Raw genomic sequence first — 24,266 nt, 5'->3', positions numbered from 1 at the left:
ATTAGCATTTCAGCCTGCTTATCCTCTCAGGCATGTCTAATTTCCAGTTATTGTGAGATGCTCTTCCCGAGGATGTAACCACAGCAATGAACCGTGTTCTGGCACAGGAACCTTGAGTGGCCTAGAGAAAGCATGAGGCCAATAAAACATCCGCAGCACACTGTCCTGAAACCAATCATTTGGGCCAAAGATATGCCTGACAGAAAGCAACCAAAATGGGAGCAGTGAGGCCCCAGAGGTGAGGGGCTGTTGGGTGCGATAGGGTACACGGGTCTACCTCACCAGTTTGATCTGGGGCAACTGCTTCACCTTTATTGAGGAGAAGTTAGCTTCCATGTTAAAACAGAATTATTCTACATGGGGGGCTCCCTTAGATGGACTGGATTTTCGAGGACATCACATCTGTGACAACCACCCCACACTGCTCATCCCCCACACGTTCTCCAAATTGCTCTTACCTGCACTATGCTCTCTCTCCACTGTCTTTACCATTTTCTAATGTGCTGTGTAATTCTGTTGGTTTGTTATGTACTGGCTATTGTCTGCTTCAACCTCCACTAGAATGTGAGCTCAAGAGAAGGGATCTCGGCTGTTCCTTTTGCTGATGTATCCCAGGTGCCCAGAACAATACCTGACACACAGCAGGTGCTCCGTGAACATTCGCCGAGTGAATGGATGAATCATGGTCTAAATAGAACATCAGACAAAACAGGCCTAGAAGTGTTAACTTTTTGGGAGTCATGTGTTGGGTATAATTTGAGTTTCTATGCAAGTTCTCATTATTTCTTTCAATGCTCTTTCAAAATGATTTTATCACTCCCTTTTCCCCAGTCCGTCTAGTCCAAGGGAGCTGCAGAGTTTAGGCTTTGTGGACAGAACCCCCAAGTCAGATCTGCACACTTGACTTTCCCTGATATTGTCCCAGCTGGGGTAGCTGTGTGACAACACTGTGCATGCAAAGGGGCACTGCAGTGGCGTCAGAAGAAGGGGAGCAAAACAGCGGGGCCATCATCCCCTACCCACTGCTTCCTTGGCCTTCATGTCTGACATGTTCCCTACAAGTTCAAGAGTTCAGTCATTGCATTTCACTACAAATCATGTTGCAGAAAGAGAAGTGATGTGCTGTATGGTTCTAAATCTTCTTTTCCACAAACTATGCTGTCTTGCTTTATTGTTCAGTGATGCAAAACTTCTCCTTTACGGAAGATGTATTAGTCTCGATCCCATTAATATGGGTCAGTAATACTCTAAGTAATAATCCATGCAAGGCAAAGTCATCATGAACGTTAACTAAAACATGCAAGCAACAATGTTTTTTCCTGTCAGGGTCTTTGAATTTATCAAGTGATAGTCCATAGTGTAATGTAATATAAATGAGCTCAGAGAGAATAGCTAAAAATTACTTTCTCATAACTAGTTATTGAGATTACAAACAAAAACAATTGGAAATAACACAACTAACAGATAGTTAGAAAAGCTCCAATTATTCAAGGCCCACATACATTTCAAAGACGTTCTGTTTCATCAATCTGCATAATATTAAGTTAGATGTACTGAAAAATTCATTTCTTTTCCCAATATGTGATAAGAAAGCCTTATAGACAAGAACCCTGTGAGCTACTTTGGGGAGGAAAGATGCACCGGAATCCTTGGTTAGGCTTTTTTGGCTCAATTAATCAGAAGAGCAAACATTATCATCTTCCTTTGGAAAAACACATCTTTTTCATGTTATGATTATCACTATTATGTATCTTCATCCCCCTCCCTTCAGAAATGCTGCCCCCATTGCTTTTTTGTAAAATAGTATGTTTTCTCTCCCCAACACACAGGTACCTTTACTTTTCTAACTCTACCCACAGGCCGGTTGTGCAGCCTGCTGAATTATACGGCACTCTAAAATCAGGCCGGAGAGGAGAGAGGCATCAATCACCGCCTGTAGTGATAGGTAGGCTTGAACCATGGTTGCTCATTTAGTGAACTTAAGCCCCATTAATAGCCTTTATGCACTAAATTAAAAAAAAAAAAAAAACTGAATCAACTCTATTTTTTAAATTTTCAAGGGAAGAATGAAAACCTGATGGATTTTTTTTTTTTTTTTTTCAACATTTATTTATTTTTGGGACAGAGAGAGACAGAGCATGAACGGGGGAGGGGCAGAGAGAGAGAGGGAGACACAGAATCGGAAACAGGCTCCAGGCTCTGAGCCATCAGCCCAGAGCCCGACGCGGGGCTCGAACTCGCGGACCGCGAGATCGTGACCTGGCTGAAGTCGGACGCTTAACCGACTGCGCCACCCAGGCGCCCCAAAACCTGATGGATTTTTAAGCCAAATGTATGGTTTTAACGAAATACATAGATATGGCGCATCCTGATTTCTCAACTACTTTATTAATCATACGTGTGTAATATGCACTAGTCCCAATTACAGCCGCCTCAGTCCAAAGCAAGGCAAGTTAACAATATCCACCAACTTTCCCAAAGATGATAAAATTTGATCAATTCACTCTCCCTGTCCTTCTAGTGCTCATCTTTTAACCCACGTCCCTGGCAGGAGAAATATCATTCCCCTGAGATTTACCATCTTTCTACTTTTTTTTTATGTCTACTTTTTTTAAATGTTCATTTATTTATTTTTGGGACACAAAATAAAAAAAGCAGGGGAGGGGCAGAGAAAGAAAGACAGAGAGAGGGAGACACAGAATCCAAAGCAGGCTCCAGGCTCCACGACATCAGCACAGAGCCTGACGCGGGACTTGAACTCACAAACCGCGAGATCATGACCTGAGCCAAAGTCGGACGCTCAACCGACTGAGTCACCCAGGCACCCCTGGACTTCATTCTTCTTACTGATTGTGTTCAAAGCCTTTGCTGCTTCTCCACTCAGGCCTATGTGTTCACTTCCAATGAAACAAGTTCCAACAAGCACAGTCAAGACTGATACTAACACCTGATTCTTCAGCATACAGAGCTCCTCTAGAACCATTTTTTTGTTAAAACAATTGGTTGCCACATGGGAATGAAGCCACCATTTGTTAAAATGGTGAAAGGTAAGTTTTCTTCTCAAACGGTGTAGAAGGTAGTTGTTATGACACCTGGAAAGCAGGCTGGACGAAGTACCCCCCAGGCTGGCTGTAGTCACGATGAGGATACACCACTATGTCAGCAGCTAAGAAGAGACCTTGAACTTTGACCTCCACGATGCCCATGTCAGTGGCAGGTACAGAGACTGAGTGCCTTAAAATAGGAGTAAGTCTCCTTTCTGCTGAAAGGTCAAAAGAGCCGTGCACAGACATTTTCATACAAATCCATTTTACAATGATAATAAATCATATTATGCCAGGAAGCCCTGTAAGTGATCAACAAGAACACAATGAGAGCTGTTCGTGCCTCATGCACACTCTATCCTGGCTACCAAGTTCAACAGCTCCCGTGAACAGGGAGTCTGCACCCTTGAGTTAGCTGCCTCGCCCCTGGCAGGGCATTTCTGGGGTCACGGATGTGTGGGCGACATCAGAAAGGGTCAGACAAAATGGGACCGAGTCACACAGCTGCCAAGATCTGTACCAATGCTGACTCAGAGCAGACAGAGCATTGGGGATGTAAAGCCTCACTTTAAACTAAAACAGCAGAAAAACCAAAGTCAGCCAAGGTCACCTGTGGAGTGTAATTTAGACTTTCCAACCTTTTGGTCTCTCTGCTGCTAGCTCGGAACATGAGTGCTGGGAACACAGGGACGGAAAGAGAGAGACCAGGAAACGGGAGATGCGTATCACCTGCCCAGCTCCGGCTGCAGAAGATTTTACAAAAAGAAGTCCTCAGGCCTCCAAAAAACAAGTTTCTCAGTGTCTCTTAAGAACAACCATCTCAAGAAAGAATGACTGGAATATAACTGTGTGCTTGCTTTTTTTTTTTTTTTTAATGTTCATCTATTTATTTTGAGAGAGAGAGAGAGAGAGAGAAAGCATGGACAGGGGAAGGGCAGAAAGAGAGGGAGAGAGAGAATCCCAAGCAGGCTCCACAACAATGCGGAGCCCTACATGGGGCTTGATCTCACGACCTGAGCCAAAATCAAGAGTCAGATGCTTAACCAACTGGGCCACCCAGGCACCCCCGTGTGCTTTCTTTCTGGTTAAAATTTTACTTGTTCAAGTCTTAGAAAAATAGATGCTTTCCAAGGTCTCAGTTAAAAAAAAAATATGGTTGTGGGCTTGGGCTACTCTGCAAGGTTTTATATATATATATATATACACACATATATATACACACACATACATATATATATACATATATATATACACACATATATATATAATTATATATAATATATATAATTATATATAATATATATAATTATATATAATATAAATATATATATTTAATGTTTACTTATATTTGAGAGACACAGACAGACAGTGTGAGCAGAGGAGGGACAGAGAGAGGGAGACACAGAATCCAAAGCAGGCCCCAGGCTCCGAGGCGTCAGCACAAAGCCCAACACGGGGCTCATACCCACAAACTGTGAGATCATGACCTGAGCCAAAGTCAGACACTCAACTGACTAAGCCACCCAGGCATCCCTGCAAGGTTGTTGTTTTAATGACTTATACACCCTGTATTGCTACCAAGTGGACTTAAGTATAGTCCACTTATAATTACCCCTGGGAATTGAAGGGAAGCTATTCATATATTCTAAATTTAAAAACCTTATATTTCCTCCATCATATTGGGATTATGATTGCTATTCTAAAAATTTAATTCTTCAAACTTTATTGTTTCCAGTTACCTAATAAAGACTGTACTGGAACCTGGAAGTCTGTCCAGCTCTCCCCATCTACAACTCTGTGTACACCTCTTCACAACTTTCCGAAAGAGAAATAGCCCCTTTCACCCTGAGTTGATGGACGTATCCGTCTGAATGGGTACATAGAGCTCACACTGTCTGATGGGAAAGAGATTAAGAAAAAGTAAAAGGTCTTGGGGACAAAGGAGCTATTAACACTATCTTCCTTAAGGATGTTAATAAGAACTCGGAAGGAGGATACATTCTTGAGAATCTGAACAGTGATATTTGCTCAAAGAGAAATAGGTGTGCAGTCTTAATTATCAGATTACTCCACCCTTCACAACATGTCAACTGTTCAATGGGATGGAATGTGTATTTAAGGAGCCCCAATGAGTCGCAAACTTAGTAAATGTTACCTGAAGATTCGCGGGAATTCAGAGATGCCTTTTAGAGCGTTCGTCACAAAACGTTCACCAAAAGTGCTCCCTACTTTGTCAATTCTGAAAAACGAAAAGTCAGGTCATGTGATCTGTTAGACTGGCAAGGGTCAAGGGCTCCTGTAACTGCACTGCTGATGGAAAAGATTTCCTCATGGTAGTGGGTGTCAGTGCAACGTGAGGTATGTTATGCGGGACCTGGCATCAGAAAACAAATCTGTCTGAATGCCTCTATTATCATTTACCGAGATATACCATCATTCCTGTTACTGCTCTGTAATGCAGCTTACAGGAGTTAGATACAATTTCCTAAACTGCGAGAGAAGAGTTTCCCTAGCATTTAGAAGGCTTCCAACTAGGGAGGCTGTCATGACCTCAGATGAGCTATTCTCTATCCACATGGTGTATGTGAACTGCGTGAAAGAAATCTATCCCGTCTCTATTCAGAAAACCCCCAAAGCAGCCACTCAATACGTTTCTCCTAAGAACTCTAAGTGTGATGCCAGGTGGTGCAGGACGACAAACAAGAGAAAGCCAAGATCCTTTCTCCAAGGGCCCTCATGACCAAACAGGAGACAAAGCAGACACATAAACCAACACACTGCAGCCTGGAATAAACATTACAGGATGACTACAGAGCGCTCTGGGAGTTAGTTGGGTGGAAGAAAGTGTTGCCTGCTGGGTGAGGAGGAGAGGTTTGTGAAAGACCTAACCCACTTGCCCAATTCACAGAGACACGATGAACAGAAGAGGAGAAAGGAAGGAGGGGGCGTCTTAAGAAGAAGTGTGAAGAACGGGGATGTCCACATCCTTTCCATTCAAGATGACTGGGCCGGGCAGTCACGGGACAGAACAAACAGGAAGGCTAACTGAAGAGCTGGCAGAGAGGGAAGGAAAGAAGGAAAGCACCAGGTAAGCGCACCTCACCGGATCTCCTGACAGACTCGGTCCAGCCACAACCCCCTGGCTGTGCCAGATTAGTACCAACAAACTAATTTCCTGTTAGGGTCTGACCTAACGGGAAATCACAGAACTGTTGCAGATTTCACCTGCACCCACTCTGCAGACAGGCCCACATCTCAGTCAAGACAAATAAATGTCTGTCAATGTACACTTAAAAAACTTTTTTTTAATGTTTATTTATTTTTGAGAGAGAATGTGTGAGAGAGAGACAGACCGTGAATGGGGGAGGGGCAGAGAGAGAGGGAGACAGAATCCGAAGCAGGTTCCAGGCTCTGAGCTGTCAGCACAGAGCCTGATGCTGGGCTCACAACTCATATACTGCAAGATCATGACCTGAGCCGAAATCAGATGCTTAACCGACTGAGCCACACACGCGCCCCTGTCAATGTACACTTTTAATAACATTTATGGATGGGAATTCTATGGTTTCCCTTGGTAATGAGCCTAAGTACCGAATCACACTGATACGCAGGATCCTGTCTGTGGTTCCCGCAGACTCTCGCTGCAGTGTGCTCAGAGGCATACCTGTGCACACATTGCCATGGTTCCAGGGTGACTCAGCGAGACCAACATCAAAAACCACAGAATGCTTACTGAGCACTTACTGTGTGCCACAACTGTTCCAACTGGTTTGAATGGATTAATTCACTTCGTTCTCTCAAGGGTGCTTTCAGGCTGTAAACGCTTTCATGGTCCTGTTACAAAGCAGTAAGCTGAATGGACAGAAGTATATATAGTTGGCATATGGTAGAATAGTCTGGTTCTAGAGCCCATGCTCTTAACTACTATGCAAAGCTGCCTCCAAGAGCATCAGGGGCTGTGGGGACATCAGGATAGAAGAATCACATAAACATCAGGATGCCCACATCAGAAGGTACTTAACAGAAGATCCCTGAATATATGGAGGCAGGAGACTGGCCTCTGCTACTGTATTTCATGGTATGTAAGAACTCGTCAATTGTAAGATGCACCGTTATTATTTACGATGCCACTAAAAAAGAAAAAAACTGTCAATCAAACTATGGCACAGGGATCAAAAGTCACCAATTATGTAAGTCAATCTTGATTCCACAAGTATTAAAATGCGGTGGGGAGGAGCGTCTGGGTGGCTCAGTCAGTTAAGCATCTGACTTCGACTCAGGTCATGATCTCACGGATCGTGGGTTCAAGCCCCATGACAGATTTTGCGCTGACAGCTCAGATCCTGGAGCCTACTTCAGATTCTGTGTCCCCCTCTCTTCTGTCCCTCCCCTGTTCATACTCTCTCTCTCCTTCAAAAATAAGTAAACATTAAAAAATGTTTTAACAAATGTGGGGGGAAATGTACATTTTAGAATTGATAAAATACTGTCACATTATTTTTTTAAAAAAATATTTTTAACATTTGTTCATTTTTGAGAGAGAAGAGAAAGGGACAGAGAGACAGAGCAGGGCTCTCAGCAAAGATGCAGGCCTTGAACCCACGAATCATGAGAACCCAACCCGAGCCGAAGTTGGACACTTAACCAACTGAACTACCCAGGTGCCCCAATAAAATAGTTACACTGTTAATTATGATGAACAAATCATGTAAACTGGGGCTCAGTTTCTGTATCTGTAAAATAGGAGGCTGATGATTAATAAGGTCCCTTCCAACCTGGCTACTCCAGGTACCACCTATATAGAGAACACAGCTAGCATTAGGGCAAGGAGACTGTTAGAGCCCCACATTTAAGGAGGCACTCAACCTCAGGGTGGTGCAAGTCTAGGGTGGGTACCTGAGAGTGAGTATTCCATTAAATCATGCTCCCTGGCACCCTGGCTTGACTCATTCTAATGGGGCTCTGATGGAGCTAGCCATGGGGATTCAGACACTTTGTCTTCTGGGTTTTCCAATCAAGATCTTTTTATAACGATCTATGCACACTTAAGAGCAACTTTTTCCAATTATGTTCATCTTTCCGATAGAGATGTATTTCCTTATCTTGGGGCATTTCTTTGTGTTTTCATTCCCTCTTCAACTTCTTACCTTTTCTATTAAAATGTCTGATTCTAAGGTCACTCAGCTGGCTCTGCACTGATTTAATGAAACCAAGGACAGATGTGTGAGCTCTTCTGGGCGGGTGACTTGGCTGTATCCCCAATTTACGGGAATACATGGGAAATCCATTGCTGATCTCAAGGAATAGATAGACCAGGCCCTTGTCATTCAGACCACCAGGGCCACATTGCCTGGAAGCATCTAAGACATGCAGAACCTCACATCCCACTTCCGGCTTGCGGAATCAGCATTGTAACAAGATTCCTGGGGTACTCACAGGCAAAGTGTGAGAAGCATGGAACAAGGCATCCTCATAACAAACACAAAGAAAAACACCTCAGACGGTAACAACTACTATTTACGTGTCAAATCCTCTCCAGATAGCATCTCCACCATGTGCAACAAAGGTAGCCTAGTAGATGATGGGTCATCTAAATTCAATAATGCAAGTGCCAAGTTCTTCCAAGTGCAAGTATAGTATACTAATCACTGCAGGCCAACAGAGCAACATTTTATGAACTTTTTTTTCTGCAAGTGAGATCATACTCCCCTGCGTTCTCTCCCTAAAACTGGAAAGACCAAAGCCCAGAACTTTTGCTTGTCATAGCCGGATACTGTGTGCACCTAAGCCAGATGTGAAATTTTCTGAAATTCCATCTCTTCATCAATAAAACAGGAGAAGACAGAATAGAAGTACATTTAGAGTGTTGCCAGTAGCAAAGGTTGGTTTGGCTAAACAAGTACAAATCACTGGCCTAACAATTTGATCTGTGCTTCAATTTCCTCAAAAAAAAAAAAAAAAAAAAAAACGCTCACTGTGTTTTGGGATCACCCATCTACCTACACAGCTCCTAGGTGATTACAGGAAAAGATATCATTGTCTCTTTGAAAAACCTCTCTACTGAGTAGAGGTATCTGATGTAATTTTAATTGTGCCTGAAAAATCCAGCAGCTAAAAATGTCCTCCTCGCATGACTATAGATGTGCATAATCTGATAGCATAAGAGGCACCTTGCCCGTTTATTGAACTCCACAGAGGTAAAGGGCTGCCTTTGACAGAGTTGTTAAGCAAATAAGGATACTCATCATTGCTGAATAAATTAAGCTATTCTTATTTGACCTTGCCAAACTAAGTTTGAGTGACCGACACGATCCAGTATTGTCTCTTGTTCATTTGTATGATGTGTTCAGCATGATCACCGTGTCCAGACCCTTCTTGCCTTTGTTGCTTTTATAAAAGATTTCATTGAATTGCTTATTAACACTGCTGTATATAAAACTACTCCTTTGAAAGATTTCTCTGGCTTGGCTCCAGCTCAATTAGCAGACTACTTCCAGCTGATGAAAAGTAACAGTCAGTATCAGATTATAGTTAGCAACTATTCACAAGAGTAATCAAATTAGATTTTGGTATCTATGGTGACACAACAAAAATTTCCACTAAGCCCTGTGGTTTTACAATAAGACTACCATGGCTTTATATTAAATTATTGTTCAAAATGTTTTCTCAAAATCCAATCTGCATCTCAAGAGATACACATTCAAGTCTGTGGGCATATCAAAAAAAATGTATAACCAGGGCTTTTCCAATTTAAATACTAAGTAGCCTTAAGAGTATATAGGAACAGAGAACAAACTGAAGGTTGTGGGAGGGGAGATGAGTGGGGAGGGTGGGCTAAATGGGTGATGGGCATTAAGGAGGGCACTTGTTAGGATGGGCACTGGGTATTACATGTAGGGGATGGATCACCGGGTCCTAGTGATTCTGAAACCAATACTACACTATATGTTAACTATATTGAATTTAAATAATTTTTTTAAAAAAGAGTATATGGGGACAATGTACATAGATCTTGCTCTGTCTTCTCTTCCAACGCCTTCCTGATTCTCCATTATGACTGGCCTTTGTGACGGCGAAGTACCAACTGGTCTTTTAATAAAATTTACCAAGCCTCTAGTTGTCCAGGACTGGACCAATTAAGACAATAATAGAAAAAAAGAAAAAAAACAAAAAAAACAATTACAGTTTTTGATGTGCTTGTAATATAAACAAGATACTAAACACACAAATTAAAAGATAATACAGATTTCAATTCACATGTATACAGAGCAAAAAAATATACATATACACATGTATGTGGACGTATATGTATATGACACACAAATTCTGTACACATTTAGTATCACTGCAAGTAGGCAGAGTAAAGCCTCTATGGAGTTCACTGTTTTGAGTCCATTCAAAACAAAACAACAGGGGTGCCTGGGTGGCTCAGATGGTTAGGTGTCTGACTTCGGCTCAGGTCATGATCTCACAGGTCATGAGTTCAAGACCCCCATAGGGCTCTGTGCTGACAGCTCAGAGACTGGAGCCTGCTTTGGATTCTGTGACTCCCTCTCTCTCTGCCCTTCACCCACTCATGCTCTGTCTCTCTCTCTCACCTTCAAAAATAAACAAACATTAAAAAAAACTTTAAAAAAACATTAAAAAAATAAAAACACAATACTACCAAAAAATCCTTGGATAAGATTTTCTTTCAATAAAAGAAAAGAAAAAGAAAAAGAAAAAAAAGAAAGACAATGCCTTGTGAGATGGGGCGAACCCCTAGCCAGAGACATCACACAGCATTCTTGGGAAGCCTCTTTGCCCACCATCCTACCAACATCCAGCAAGACTGTAGCTCCCATTATCTATGGTTCATGTCCAACTCCTGGGCCTGCAAACATAGGTGGGATCCATTCCCCATATTTCTTGGTTACTGAGACCTCATGATGGAGGCTGGGAAGCTGTCTTAAACCTCTTTCCCCACAAACACTGGACAACCCCCGCCATATCTCCACATGTCTCTTTCCTCTGCCCTGGCAATACTAGAGATAGGGGGTATACACTATGGCTAAGCAGTCATCCAGTTGGGTGAAAAAGTGACAGTGTACCCTTTTATAGGCATCCCCAATCTTCCCCAGGATATCCGCCAACCCCTGACTGGCTCTGGAGGAGAAAGCACCACCTTTTAGTGTTGGGAGCATGAAATGAAATGGCACATGTGACATGTGAAATAGCATATTTATAAAATGTAAAAGCTAAATAAATGTAAGAAACTATTATTGCAAGACAGTAACTGATTTTTTTTTTCTTTTTAAAGCCCGTCTACACTTCACCCAGATGCCAATCGTGTTGTTCTGGATCCAAGCAATACACAAAACAAAGTGGAAAACAGCACAGCAGAAGCCACTCCACTCTGTTCCCTTAATGACTTACATTTACCTTGGCAACTAAATACACAATGACTCGGCACTTAGGGACCCTCCAAGCACTAAGGAAACAAAGCCAGGGCTAATACAACTCCATTTATGATTCCACCTATACGACCCAATGTTTTGGCAATTTACAGGCACAGCCATGTCTGTTTCCCCCTTGTCACTATAAAAATACCGTTATATGATCTAGAGCTTTAGAAATTATATCAGTGATAGCCTCCATTCAAACAACTAACTTAATAATCCATGGTTACCAATTAGATGCTCAATTGGACAGATGCTTATCTTATATACAAAAGCAGTCCTGCATATGAATACCACCCCCATCAAACTTGACTGACAGGTCTTTTTTTTCCCCCCCAGGTTAAAAAAAAAAAAGTCTTGGGGCGCCTGGGTGGCGCAGGCGGTTAAGCGTCCGGCTTCAGCCAGGTCACGATCTCACGGTCCGTGAGTTCGAGCCCCGTGTCAGGCTCTGGGCTGATGGCTTGGAGCCTGGAGCCTGTTTCCGATTCTGTGTCTCCCTCTCTCTCTGCCCCTCCCCCGTTCATGCTCTGTCTCTCTCTGTCCCAAAAATAAATAAAAACGTTGAAAAAAAAATTTAAAAAAGAAAAAAAAAAAGTCTTTCAGAGCAGTTAATTTGTAGGGATTTACGTGTCTGATTTGACAACCTGTATGTAATTGAGATGGAATACGTTGTATTTTTACTTGGCAAACCTACATTTTCATCACAAAACAGGGTTTCTTTAAGGACATTTCAGGCTTTGGGGAAACATACATGCTTACCTGAGAGACCTCTTTTAAATTATCAGGTAAAGCACATTTCTGTAGTGGGCACTTGAAAATCACACCAGATATTACCAACTCAATAGGGCGTACCTGCTTCTGCCAGCCTCTTTTCATTATTTCATAAACGGATGATACAATGATAGCCTACAATCCCACACACCCTCTTCAACCCCAAATCTCTTCTGTTTCAAAAACACAATCAGAAATCTGAGCCTGTTCTCTGTAGAATCTCATAGTCTGAATCTCTACTATTATCCTGAAGTCGTGGTACCTAAATTATGATAGACTGTGATATTAGGAGGATTTGAGGCCTTTAAAGATGCTTGTGTGCAGTCTTCCAAAGGATGAAGACCATTCCTTCCAAAGAAAAAAAAGTAAGCTGAAGCAGGAGTTCATTTCTCGAACGTATCAATCTGGAAAGAGCTTTGTCATAATACAAGGGGCCACGTCTTCTGAGGGAAGGAAGATGGCTGGAGAAAGAGTCAAAGCCAGTGTTCTTAGCCCCCGTGAGACGGACTGATGGCCTGGACTGCCTGATTCAGCTGAAGGTGCTAGGGTATGGTGGCCTGACATTCGAGCACAGGTTTGTTTAATTTTTTAAAAATAGTCACTGATTTTATTATGAGGCAGATAAACACATACCAAAAATACCACAGAAACTAGGCAGTTTGATGCTTTATCACATACGACCTTAATTTTCACATTAATTAAAGAATAAAGCAAGAAGCTTGGCAGAGAAGTTAAAATTTATTCGGCTAACCGATTTGGCATCTGTCTCTGGGACATAAGAAACATATATACGATATACTCCATTCTCTCGGGAAGAATAAAAAGGAGGAAACAGGATGGAGACAGGCACTAAGGGAGAGAGATGGTGGCATCAGTGAAGAGCCCCTGCCTCTGGGCTGGTCTCTGGACTGTGATGCCTTGTTCTACCATTTACCAGGTGACAGACTTCATGCAAGTCACTTAATCTCTGTTGCCTCAGCCTCTGCAGCTATGAAATAAGGAGTGGTCATGACATGTACATGAGTGGTCTTGAACATGTACATGTTACTAGGTATCTTTTTCATGGCATTTCGGGATTAAGAAGCACCAATCACAGCCTCCTGCAAGCCGGAAAGTGTTGGGATCAGAGGGTGGTCTTTCTCAGAGGCCATGGGTCCAGGCTTTGTTACGGCACCTCTGCTTTTCTCGTCACGTGACTGGGTCGGCTCTCCCTGCTGACTGGCCTTCTCCCAGCCCCAGCCGACACATGGGGCAGGGGCCAGCTCAGCTGCGCGGACTTTCCAGATGCATGGTGTGCTGACCCCTAACTCAGTCTCTTGAGTCTCAATACTCATACTGCAGTGAGAGAAATGTTAAGTATAGATGCCTCAACTTGCCTAAACTGGACAGCCTAGGATCTGGTTACCCTCCAACCCAGCTCAAGTCAGCTGTGGTCAGGAGAGAGCTACTGTGGTCTACGGTACGCTGTATGGGTCTGAGGAGCTGTAGTGGCCTTCATGACTCAGTGAAATGGTCTTGAAAAAGACCCTCCCTCAAAATGCAGTGGATAAGAGGGAATGAAATATAAGGAGATATCTTTTAAAAATCTCTCACCACTACCCTCCTCTCCCGTCCCGACCTTACAGTGAAAATAGTTATCTGACCAAAGCTTTCTATAACTGTGATGCCCTCCTCAGTCCTGGACCCTGGAAAGAACCCTATGGTGGGTGGAACGGTGACTCCCCACAAGATACGTGCATGTTCTAACCCCCAATGCCTGTGAGTAAGGCCTTATTTGGGAAAGGAGTCTTGCAGATGAAATTAAGGATCTTGAGATGAGAATATCCTAAACTTAGGGTGGGCCCTAAATCTAATAACAAGTGTCCCTATAAAATAAGAGAGGACAGGGGCACCTGGGTGGCTCGGTCGGTTAAGTTTCCAACTTCAGTTCAGTTCATCATCTTGCGATTCGTGGGTTCAAGCCCTGTGTTGGGCTCTGTGCTGACAGCTCAGAGCCTGGAGCCTGCTTTGGATTCTGTGTCTCCCTCTCTCTCTGCCCCTCTCCTGCTAACTCTCTCTCTCTCTCTCTCTCAAAAATAACTAAAACATTAAAAAGAATTTTTTTTAAAAAAGAGAGAGGACAATCTAAGATACAGACAGAGGCCATATGGAGACAGGCAGAGACTGGAGTTATGTGGGCCCTAATCCAAAGAACACCCAGAGCCTCCAGAAGCTGGAAGAGGCAAGGAAGGACTCTCCCCAGAGCCTTCAGAGGGACTGAAGCCCCTGCTGGCAGCTTGATTTCAGACTTTTGGCTTCCAGAACTGTGATCAAATAAATTTCTCTTGTTTTAAGCCACTTAGTTTGTGGTAATTACTATGATGGTCTTAGGAAGCCAATACAGATTCTAAAATAGGAAGTTCAAAAAGCACTTCCTAAGCACCTACTAACTGCAAACTTCTGCCATAGGCAGGACCCTATGAAGATGTTGGGTAGGATAAAGAAAAGGTAGATTCTGTAAATGAATTCTGTACACAGGCTGGCATGGCATCCAATGTCATGGCAGTGTGTGGTGAGAATGCAAGAGAAAACTGGTTCCATAAGTGGCTCCAAGACGACAGCAGGTGGACACTGGGAGGGGGCGATCTCCGGGAGCAGGTGTGTTACACCCAGACAGTAAGTGCACACAGTTAAGTTAAACAATGCTGACAGCATGCCTAGGAGAAGCAAAGTGCTTGCCTAAGCCCTATTTAGAGAAAACCCTTTGGGACTGCTCTTCCTCCCTTCTTGGCTCACCTAAAGTCTTTGCATCAAAATCAAATACCAGCTCCCACATGAAACTTTTGCAGGCCGAGTCCTAGAAATACCAGCAATTTCTGCCTGTGTACCACCACAACCGTCTCTTCAATCCTTTATTACAGGGCCAATCATGCTGGGTTGTCAATGTTGACTTCTAACTGTGCCTCGTCCTCCAAACTGTAGGGTCTCAGAAAGAAGGGACTACATCTGATATATTCTGGGGTCCCTAGTACCTGGCACAAGAGCTCCTCAATGTATTTCTTGAATGAATGAGTCAGAGCTATTTATCAGTGAGTCAGGATCCTGTGTTGAAACATGCATAATAATTAAATGTTAAAATATTTTGAGGTCAGATACTTAAGTGCAATCATATTCACAGCCAGGATGAATCATATTTTTTGTATCAAAATAGAAACCTTTTCTATTCTTTTCTTCTCAAGTGGCCAACCTCTCGGCCTCCTTTGGTACATAATCAAGAGTACAAGCACAAATATGTAAACAAAGTAGCATGAACACAATGAAGCAAAAGGTAATGAAATCATTTATCAGTTTCAATCCAGCTGAACAGAATTCCTGGAAATGCTAGAAAACAAATCTGCTATCTCCTTCTATGGAAGGAAAACATAGATATAAATGTTTCACTTTGCACGTGCTTGGAGGGGATATTTTAGATCAGGCAGCAGCGTTAGCAGGAAGAAATGATTTGGGACTGAGGATTCAAAGGAAAGAAAATTTCACTTAACCATTTTGTTCTTAACGTTTACATCCAGGAAACACCTGTTTACCTGCACAGAGAAGGACAGCCCATGCCCTCTGTCCCTGCACATCTTACTTTTTTCCTTCAAAGGGCAAGTGATTGAGTGTGTTACCACAGGCCTACAGGGGCCATGGCTATGTTCTTAAGAAAACCGGCCAGAGAATAAATGGGCAATTTTCACAACTTGCAGAATAAAAACTGGAACCCAAGGGACGGGTGGGTAAATGTCTTTGTACATGGCTTGCCACTGCGAGCCAGGAGGGAAGCTAATTCTGAAAACTGCAGACTGCAGATGGCCCCTCCTTCTCCCTCAAGGCCAGGAGTCCCTCATGGTGGCTTTCTGCCAAGAGACACTTAGTTTGGTGACGCTACCCATGCAGGGGCCCCAGTCCCACTAGGTGCAAATCAGTTCAAAAGAGGACGGGGAACCTTTGCCCACTGGACATCGGGGCTTTTTCTTCGAGTCAACACTAAGATCTCAATTAGCCTGGATGTGCCCTTTTGTATGTTAGATCTTTTTTTTTTTTTTTTTTTTTTTTTTTTCTTTTTTTTTTTAATAAGAGTCAGAGGGGATGGACACACACACACACACACACACACACACACACACACAGTTATAAGTATGTTCTATTGTCCAATAAGGATGATAAGCATTTAAACAGCATTTTGCAATTTCCATCATTTCATTTGTTATTCCTAACCACCACAGGAGCAGGCAGACCGGTTATTATTCCTCCCGTTTTATATAGAAGAAACTAGCTTTCTGAAGAGATTAAATGTTTTACCCAAAGTCATCTGGCTAAAGCGTATATTTGACGTCAGATGAAGTTTTTCTTATCAGTACCCCATGACATTTCCTTCAATCCATGCTGACTTGACAGAGACCCACTGAGGACCTTATAAAGTTTCTCCAATTTGGCCCTATTCAATCTCTTGTAGAGATGGCCAAGACTAGCCAAGAACCTTACTCTAAAGACCCCTAACTAGTGGCTCAAAAACTCCCTCTCTCAACCTCGCCTTCTCCCCTGGACCAAGGAAGTCACCACTGAGCTCTGAAGACGGCTCAGGAATGTGACTGTAGAGGAGGGAGCTGAGTGATGAAGCCACAACTTCCAACATGGAGACAAGGAACTTTCCTCATGCCGACTGTTATCATGTCTAGAAACACGTGAGGGGACACCCTAAGCAAGAGGGCTGACAGTCACAGATGAAGCAGGACTGGAGCAATAAAGGAGTTAGAAATTCGAGGCTGCTTTCTTCTTAGAGGTGTGCGATCCAGTACAGCAGCCGTTAGCCACAGTGGCTATGTCATTTCAATTTGAATTAATTAAATTAAATTAAAAGCCCAGTTCCTCAGTCACACTACCCATATTTCCAGTGCTCAGTAGCTACACGTGACAAGTAGTGCCCATACTGGACAGCATATAGAACAATTCCCTTGTTGCACAAAGTTCTACTGGACCAGGCTGTCCTAGACTACTTTCCTTTTCCCAGTGAGACCCATGATTTTTATTTTAGGCATAACTCAGATCGCAATTTACCTTAGGTCGATGCTACTGCGGAGGGCAACCTGAAGAAAGGATTGAGTTCCCAGGGGTACTTGGATACCACACCCAGGACGACCGCGTTATACAAATGCAGGGATACTGTTCACATCACAGAGTAGATGAGTCATGTTTCCTAGGGTCCTTCAGTGCTTGTCCAGTATTTGGCAACCCTGATAACCCCAAATCTATGATTTCTTCTTCAAGTGTTTCATGTTCTGCCCTCAGTATTCAGGAAAAATAGGGACCTTATACAGCCAAGCTCAAGAAAAGAAAAAAAAAAAAAAAAAAAAAAAGAGAAAAAAAAGCAGAAAAGGAGCCAGCAGCATCATCTAAAAGGATTTTTAAAATAACTTACCTGAGTCAAGGTGCTCTCTTGCAAAATACTATTATTACTTCTGCACTGGCATGTTTCTCCTTCCAAATCTCATTACAAACGCTTCTCGAACACTTACTATTTACTCAACAGCAGAAATCAACTCCCACTCAGAAAACAGCTAGGCATTGCCACTTAAAGACTCATAAATATCAGATGCAGATACTTTATAAGAACATTTTCAAAATTCAAATTACAGGTGAGCGTTTCAGATTTCCTTCTGTAGCTTCCTTTCCATGGGTATTGCAAATTAAGTGATCAGGAGATTAAAGAGTGACAGGTGCATTCCTCGCTCCTGACACACCCACACTCCCACCACCACATCCAGCTCAGGGGTTTTGAAATGTGCTGTGTATATTTAAATGTTTTGTTGAAAGGTTCTTTTCTCATTAGCTTAAACTGGAATCAGATGCTTCCATATGGCCCCAGGACATTAAAAAAAGCTTGCAAAACTTTTAAAATAACGAAATTAACATAAAAAAGTTTACAATTAAAACACTGAGGAACACCTTCCAGTACATCTAATGCCATGCTTAAAATATAGTCAAGCACGCCAGGTGGAGTGACTGCCAGAGAGCTGTAAAGAAAGTCACATCTTGACAGAGGCATTCCTGTGATTTGGGAGAAGTGAAAAGGTTTTCTCAGCTAAATTTTTAGAGATAACTTTTCTACACACAGCTCTCTCTTTCTTACCCCTTTTAGTTTGGTGAATACATGTTTTCACTTGGACCCTGTATAAGAGAGATGTGTTTTTTGTAAAAAAAAAAAAAAAAAAAAAAAAAGAGGCCCTTTTGCTTTCTACAGAGATGTATTTATACTCAGCTGGAGGAAAAAATAACAGCTTAAAAACAGGCAAGAAGCAATGTAAAACACACAGAAGTCATGATTATTGGTCTAAAACCTGTGGAAGAAAGTTTACTTCGGCAAGACCATGAAGAAAAGAGGACTCCAGCTACACAGCAACCACTTGGGAACCGTCTAAAGTATGCACACTGAGTCAGCACACTTGTAAATCAAGACACAAATTATATTTAAAGTAGCATGATAAATGTGCAGTAAATGAGACTGGTCTCAAAATGTTATCTCCCTATATTGCATGAGAAATCTATGTGATTAATCAAACATGCTAACTCAACAAAACAAGTCCAGATTAGGCTTTTTTTTCTTCTTTTTTAGCTTCACTCATCCCAACAACCATTACAAAGTGTCTAAGAGTTACTCTGTCTTCACTGTCCAAGATGTTGGTTGACATTGCAAAATGAATGGACAGGCAATGAAAAATACTCGTTGAATTCCACTATAATACACTTACCTGACACTAATATTTCATTGGCTAATTTTGTAATTTTAAATACGGCAACGCCCTTTGCCTTCCCCAAAAGGAATACCCCTAATTCACTCTTCCACACTAGTTGATAAGTTTAATCAAAATGAATGCAACCATTGATCATCATAACAAAATCCAACAAAGCTACGAGCGACAAGTTCAGGAAAAAGTTAATTGTCAGCTATCAGGGATCATTTTTATTTAAATCATGTTTTTAAGTTTATTTATTTCAAGAGCGTGAGAGAGCATGTGCACAAGCAGGGGAGGGGCAGCAATAGGGAGAGAGAGAATCCCAAGCAGGCTCTGCACTGTCAGCACAGAGTCTGACGCAGAGCTTGATCTCACAAACCATGAGATCATGACCTGAGCCGAAACCAAGAGTCGGATGCTTAACCAACTAAGCCACCCAGGCGCCCTATCAGTGATCACTTTTAACGATGGTTATCAATTACCAATGAAAACCCACCAACAAAAAAAAACCTGGCGAACTTCAATTTTTTTTTTTTTTTTGTAAATTAATAAGTGTTACCGATAAAAACTGAGTCCTGCAGTTTGCTTACCACCAGCAAGGTACTATAACTCGATCAGTCACAAGAAGATCCAGGTTCTCAGTACAGTTCCTACCAGCAGTGACAAATCCCAAAGTCATATTTGGAGAGGCTGCTCAAAGGCAAAGTCCCAGAGAATATCATGTTATTCATTCAACAAACAAAACCATTCCCATGGCTACATGTTGGGTTTTGTTATCAGTGGGAGCTGTCCCACATCTGTGATCTTAAATTCATACACTCTGATGTCCAACTGCAACTCATGACTCGTTCCTCTCTTTTCCTGTTCCAGCCATCCCACTCTTGTCCCCTGTTGAGACTGCATCCTTCTTCACATCCTTTTCTTCCAATCAAACAGCCTCTTTGATTTCACTAACCCCCAAGATAGGGGGATGCTTCTTCAAGGAGGATGCTTCCTCATTCTCCCACTTAATTCATCGCACCCTCCTCCTTGGACCACATGCCGCCTGCACATCCTCAGAAGAGGTCGAATCCACCCATTTACTGGTGACTCTCCAGCTCAGGGTTTGCCAAGTGACTGGCGTGGAAACATGAATGATGCAGAATGGACCAGGAACTGACTTGCAGTTTCTGGTTTCAGCACACCCCAAAAGTATTCTTCTGAGAGAGGAATCTGGTCAGCCGCCTTCCCTGGTTAGGTTATCAGAATTTTTGCCACCTTCTCAGCTCCTCCCCGTCTGCCCCCTTTCTCAGCAAATGCCCTCATCTCTTCCTTCATGGTAAAAACAGAGGACACTGAGCCATAGATTTTACCAGCATTCAGGGCCTCTTCCCAACTACCTCCAAACCTATTTGCCTTCCTCTCACTCCTTCCCACAGTCCCTCTGGTTATGAAGAAGAAACCATACCCTGTATTTAATGCTTCCTTCTCCCACTTGGGTGCTCGGTCTCCTTCTGGCCCCCTCTGGGGTCTCACAACCCACCATCCTCTCTCCCCTTCTCTGACTTCTCCCTGTCGGCTTCCCTGCTCCCCTCAGCCCACTAAGACGCTCACATCTTCTCTAAATGAAATAGCATCTCTCCTGTGACTCCAGGTCCTCCCCCAGCTTACCTGTGCCACTTTCTCCTTCCAGGCATGCTTCTTCAAGGAGGATGCTTCCTCATCTTCCATTTAATCCCAAAGGCACTGCAAAAGGGCCTTTTCCTCTACTACTCAGCTGGCTATGGTAAACCTTTCTTCTCTGGGTTCATTTCTCTCCACAAATGCTGACTGTCCTCAGGTTCCATCAAGCACAGCATAGCAGCTGCCATCTAACCCAGGATGCTTGGTGACAGGCAGTACGCCGACACCTTGCTCACCCTGCCTATGACCCTCTCACCTGCTGGCTCACAGCTGCCCGTTGCCTCCTTCCCTTCTTGCGTGCCTCTTCGCCCCCCAAACAGGCTGAAACACTGGCACCCACTTCTCTAACCCAGAGCCTTTGGGGGTGCCAGGGCTATATTTACTCTCCTCCTGAATATCTCACAGACACTCCAGGCACAACAGACGCCCACCAAATACACCGTTTTACTCTCTGGCCACTGTATGCCCGGTCTTGGTCAATGGCAACACTGCTCTTCCAAAAAAACCTTAGAGTCATTCTGGATGTCCCTTCCTCCTCCTTCCCATGCCAACATAAACTGCCACCACTGTCTGTCAATTCTATGTCTTAAGAATCTCTTAAATGTCTTCTCATATCCCTATCTCCAAGGCCACTGCCTTGTGAATCCTTCTTCACCAGCTCAGGACAATGATCCTTGACATTTGTTAAAGTTACCCATGCCCCTTTTTCTGAAAAAGAAACACACCTCATCCTGCACCCAGCCCAGTCCCGAAGGACTCATCTTTAACTGGTCTCCCCAAGTTCAGTTTGGTTCCTTCTGGGTCCTTCTCCATTCTGCTCCCAGATTAAAAGAAATCTAAACATCATGGCACAACCTCCACTCCTTGCCTGTCACAGACTTCATCGTGGCCTTCTCTGGCATACACTTCCAAGTGCACACCTGCCACTCCGAACTTACCCTTCCCCACTGTCCACGGCCACCTGAATTATACCAAACAACTTTAAGGTCCCAAAGCTCTTCTCCCTTATTACCTGAATGTCAACTTTCTCCTCTACCTTGAAGACTTTTCTGCTTGGGTTTGAATGCCACCTTCTCCCTAAAGACCACTCTGTCCTTCCTCAGGACACCTGTTTCCCCTGTACTGATTATTTACACTTAGGAAAGCCTCCACAGTCACAAGGTGACTCTTGGGCTCTCGGGCTCTGGAGATGAGGACCATTCATTACTCATACCCAAAACATAGGAGGCAATTATTAAATATTTGAGAATCAATAAGTGAATTAATGAATACAAATGAAGTACCATGTGCCAGGACATCTGCTAAGGCAGTACAAATATTAGTCACATATAAATGAAGTGTAACTGTTAAGTGAAGCTGGATACCCCCTTATGTCCCTTGATGAGCCACAGATTATGCTTTCTTGACAGAACAGGACTGCATAGCACCAGGCGAATTTCATAGTACTAGAAAATATTTGATAGCCATAACAATACAATTGAATAGCTGAACTACTACTTCTAGGTCCACATCATCAAAACCCCAGAGCTTCTGGCCCTAAGGTCGTGAAAATAGTCACAAGGCCAGGAATACAAATGAGACCCTTTTGGTAGAATGTCTGTATCTCTCACTTATTGTAAGACGGAAGAACTGGAATTTAACCGAGGGTCAGAAGACCGTATCCTATCAGACCTATTATATTATGGAGAAAACCAGAGGAATGTATTCCTGGCCTCATCTGTAAAACTAGATGAATTGCAAGACCAGTACGATTAGAGACCCTCCTTTCCAGAACGGTGTTTTGCAGAACTCTGGATCTCTATTCCTCCAAAAAATATTAACCATATCACCATCAGCCACAATCTACTGATACGGACACCCATGTACCAGGCACAGTGCCAAGTGTTTTATACACAATTATTTCATTTAATTTCCATAATAACCTCCATTATGAGTATATCCATCTCTAGGGAAGTTAAAACTTAAATACAGAACTTCCCAAACTTCCATGCTCCAGAGGACTAGGACTCTACAGCCGGAGCTGTTAACTATTGCCGCCAAGCTAATGAGCCTACGTCCAAGCAACTTTTGGATACTGGGTGCACAGATGCCCTTCCTGGAGGTTATAGTCTGCGTTAACATTACAACGTAAGGGCTCTCAGAGGTCTCGCAGTATCAAGCCTTTTAACTTTACTTAACACACATTTGCTAAGCTTATTTGACTCCAGGAGCCTTTTTTAATGGAACCATTTATAACATATCAGGGGGCACATGTTTTGTAGAATACAATTTGGCTTTAGATGATAACCAAAGGGATTATGAACTCACTGAGGCCAAAAGGAGAAAGGAGCTAATTGCAGTATTTGTTACAAGCGATGGAGCGGGTGAGGCATTTGTGTCACAACCTCAAATGCCAGGTGACATAATGACAATGACAATATTCGTGAGTCGAATGAAAACTATTTCTCCATTCATGGAATTAGACACCCGTGCCCTCTGATTTAATCCCAGGAATCAATAAACCAATTCAAGAAGCCAATGTGCCACAGGGCCAGTTGTGGTAAAGGCTGCTCGATGGGGGCCATGGTTTGCAAATTTTGAGGTGACAAAAGTGCCTGTTTGTGCTATTTTCCAGTCCTGCCACACCTCCTTCCTTCTTAGGACACTCATATCCTTAGAGGAAAGCCCATGCTTCCCATTACATAGATTCTTCGGAAGACCTAACAGTAAGAAGGCTGGAGAACAAGTATGTGGCTTTGTTACAAGGAACTCAACTTGGCCAATACCACTGTCCTGAGCTCCGTTACTTATCCAAGTCCCATCTGCTGGCCACCTACTACATGTCAAACTCTACACGAGAGGGCGAGACAAGGAGCTCATGGCCTGGTGGGAAGAAAGCAGCATAGGGATACAGGGCGGTGGACCACACAAAGTGCTTTAATCGAACGTGTGCAAGACACTATGTGACTCTCACAGCCTAATTCTTGCTGAAAGGAAAGAGGAGCACGAAGGGCTTTCCCTTCCTCGTCTTCACATTAAGACCTACCCTCCAAAATCCTAAAGGAAAACAGAGGTTAGAGCTCACACAGCAAAGCTGATGAAAGGAATGTGCCATTTGAAAGTCAGCCAACAGGTTCAGGGTGTGAAAAGCACAGAAATAAGAATCGAGATGCCTGTGGTCTGGTTTTGATCCTGAGTGACTTTAGCAGAACAGCTGGCCTTTGCCTGTTTTCCTCTGTCCTACATGGACATGATGGAGATAAATTAATACAATGGGATGGGCAAAGCGTCATGCAATTAGTGAAGCAAAAGAGAAAGGACAAAAAGCAAATTTTAGATCCATTAGCACAACTATTAGAAGAAAACACATCTATTTCTGTATATAAATAATCTTAATAACTTTATGTGGACTTTTACAAGATTGAAATTAAATTACAGAACCACTTCTTGCCTATAGATTTTTTTTCCCCACTGAACTGTTCATCTTCTAAAGTTGGATGGGTTCAGAGGAATCTTTATAGGACTTCCTTTTACAAAAATTCCTCATCTTACAATTCCCAGTCAGGGAAGTTCATACCTACATTCTACACTCAGAGGATACATGAGGTACGTTTTGAAAA

The 24,266-nt window shown here is 42.9% G+C and overlaps 1 protein-coding gene across 17 annotated transcripts in view; it reads right to left on the bottom strand.

Annotated features, from left to right (window-relative positions):
- The window catches only part of NCAM1 (neural cell adhesion molecule 1), a 312,774-nt gene that overhangs the window by 180,286 nt on the left and 108,222 nt on the right, over positions 1–24,266 (bottom strand). The window lies entirely within an intron of this gene.

Source organism: Herpailurus yagouaroundi, unplaced genomic scaffold (assembly GCF_014898765.1).
Source record: "Herpailurus yagouaroundi ecotype Mexico unplaced genomic scaffold, PumYag 161, whole genome shotgun sequence".
Classification (NCBI taxonomy): domain Eukaryota; kingdom Metazoa; phylum Chordata; class Mammalia; order Carnivora; family Felidae; genus Herpailurus; species Herpailurus yagouaroundi.
This window is presented reverse-complemented; position numbering and strand designations above follow the sequence as displayed.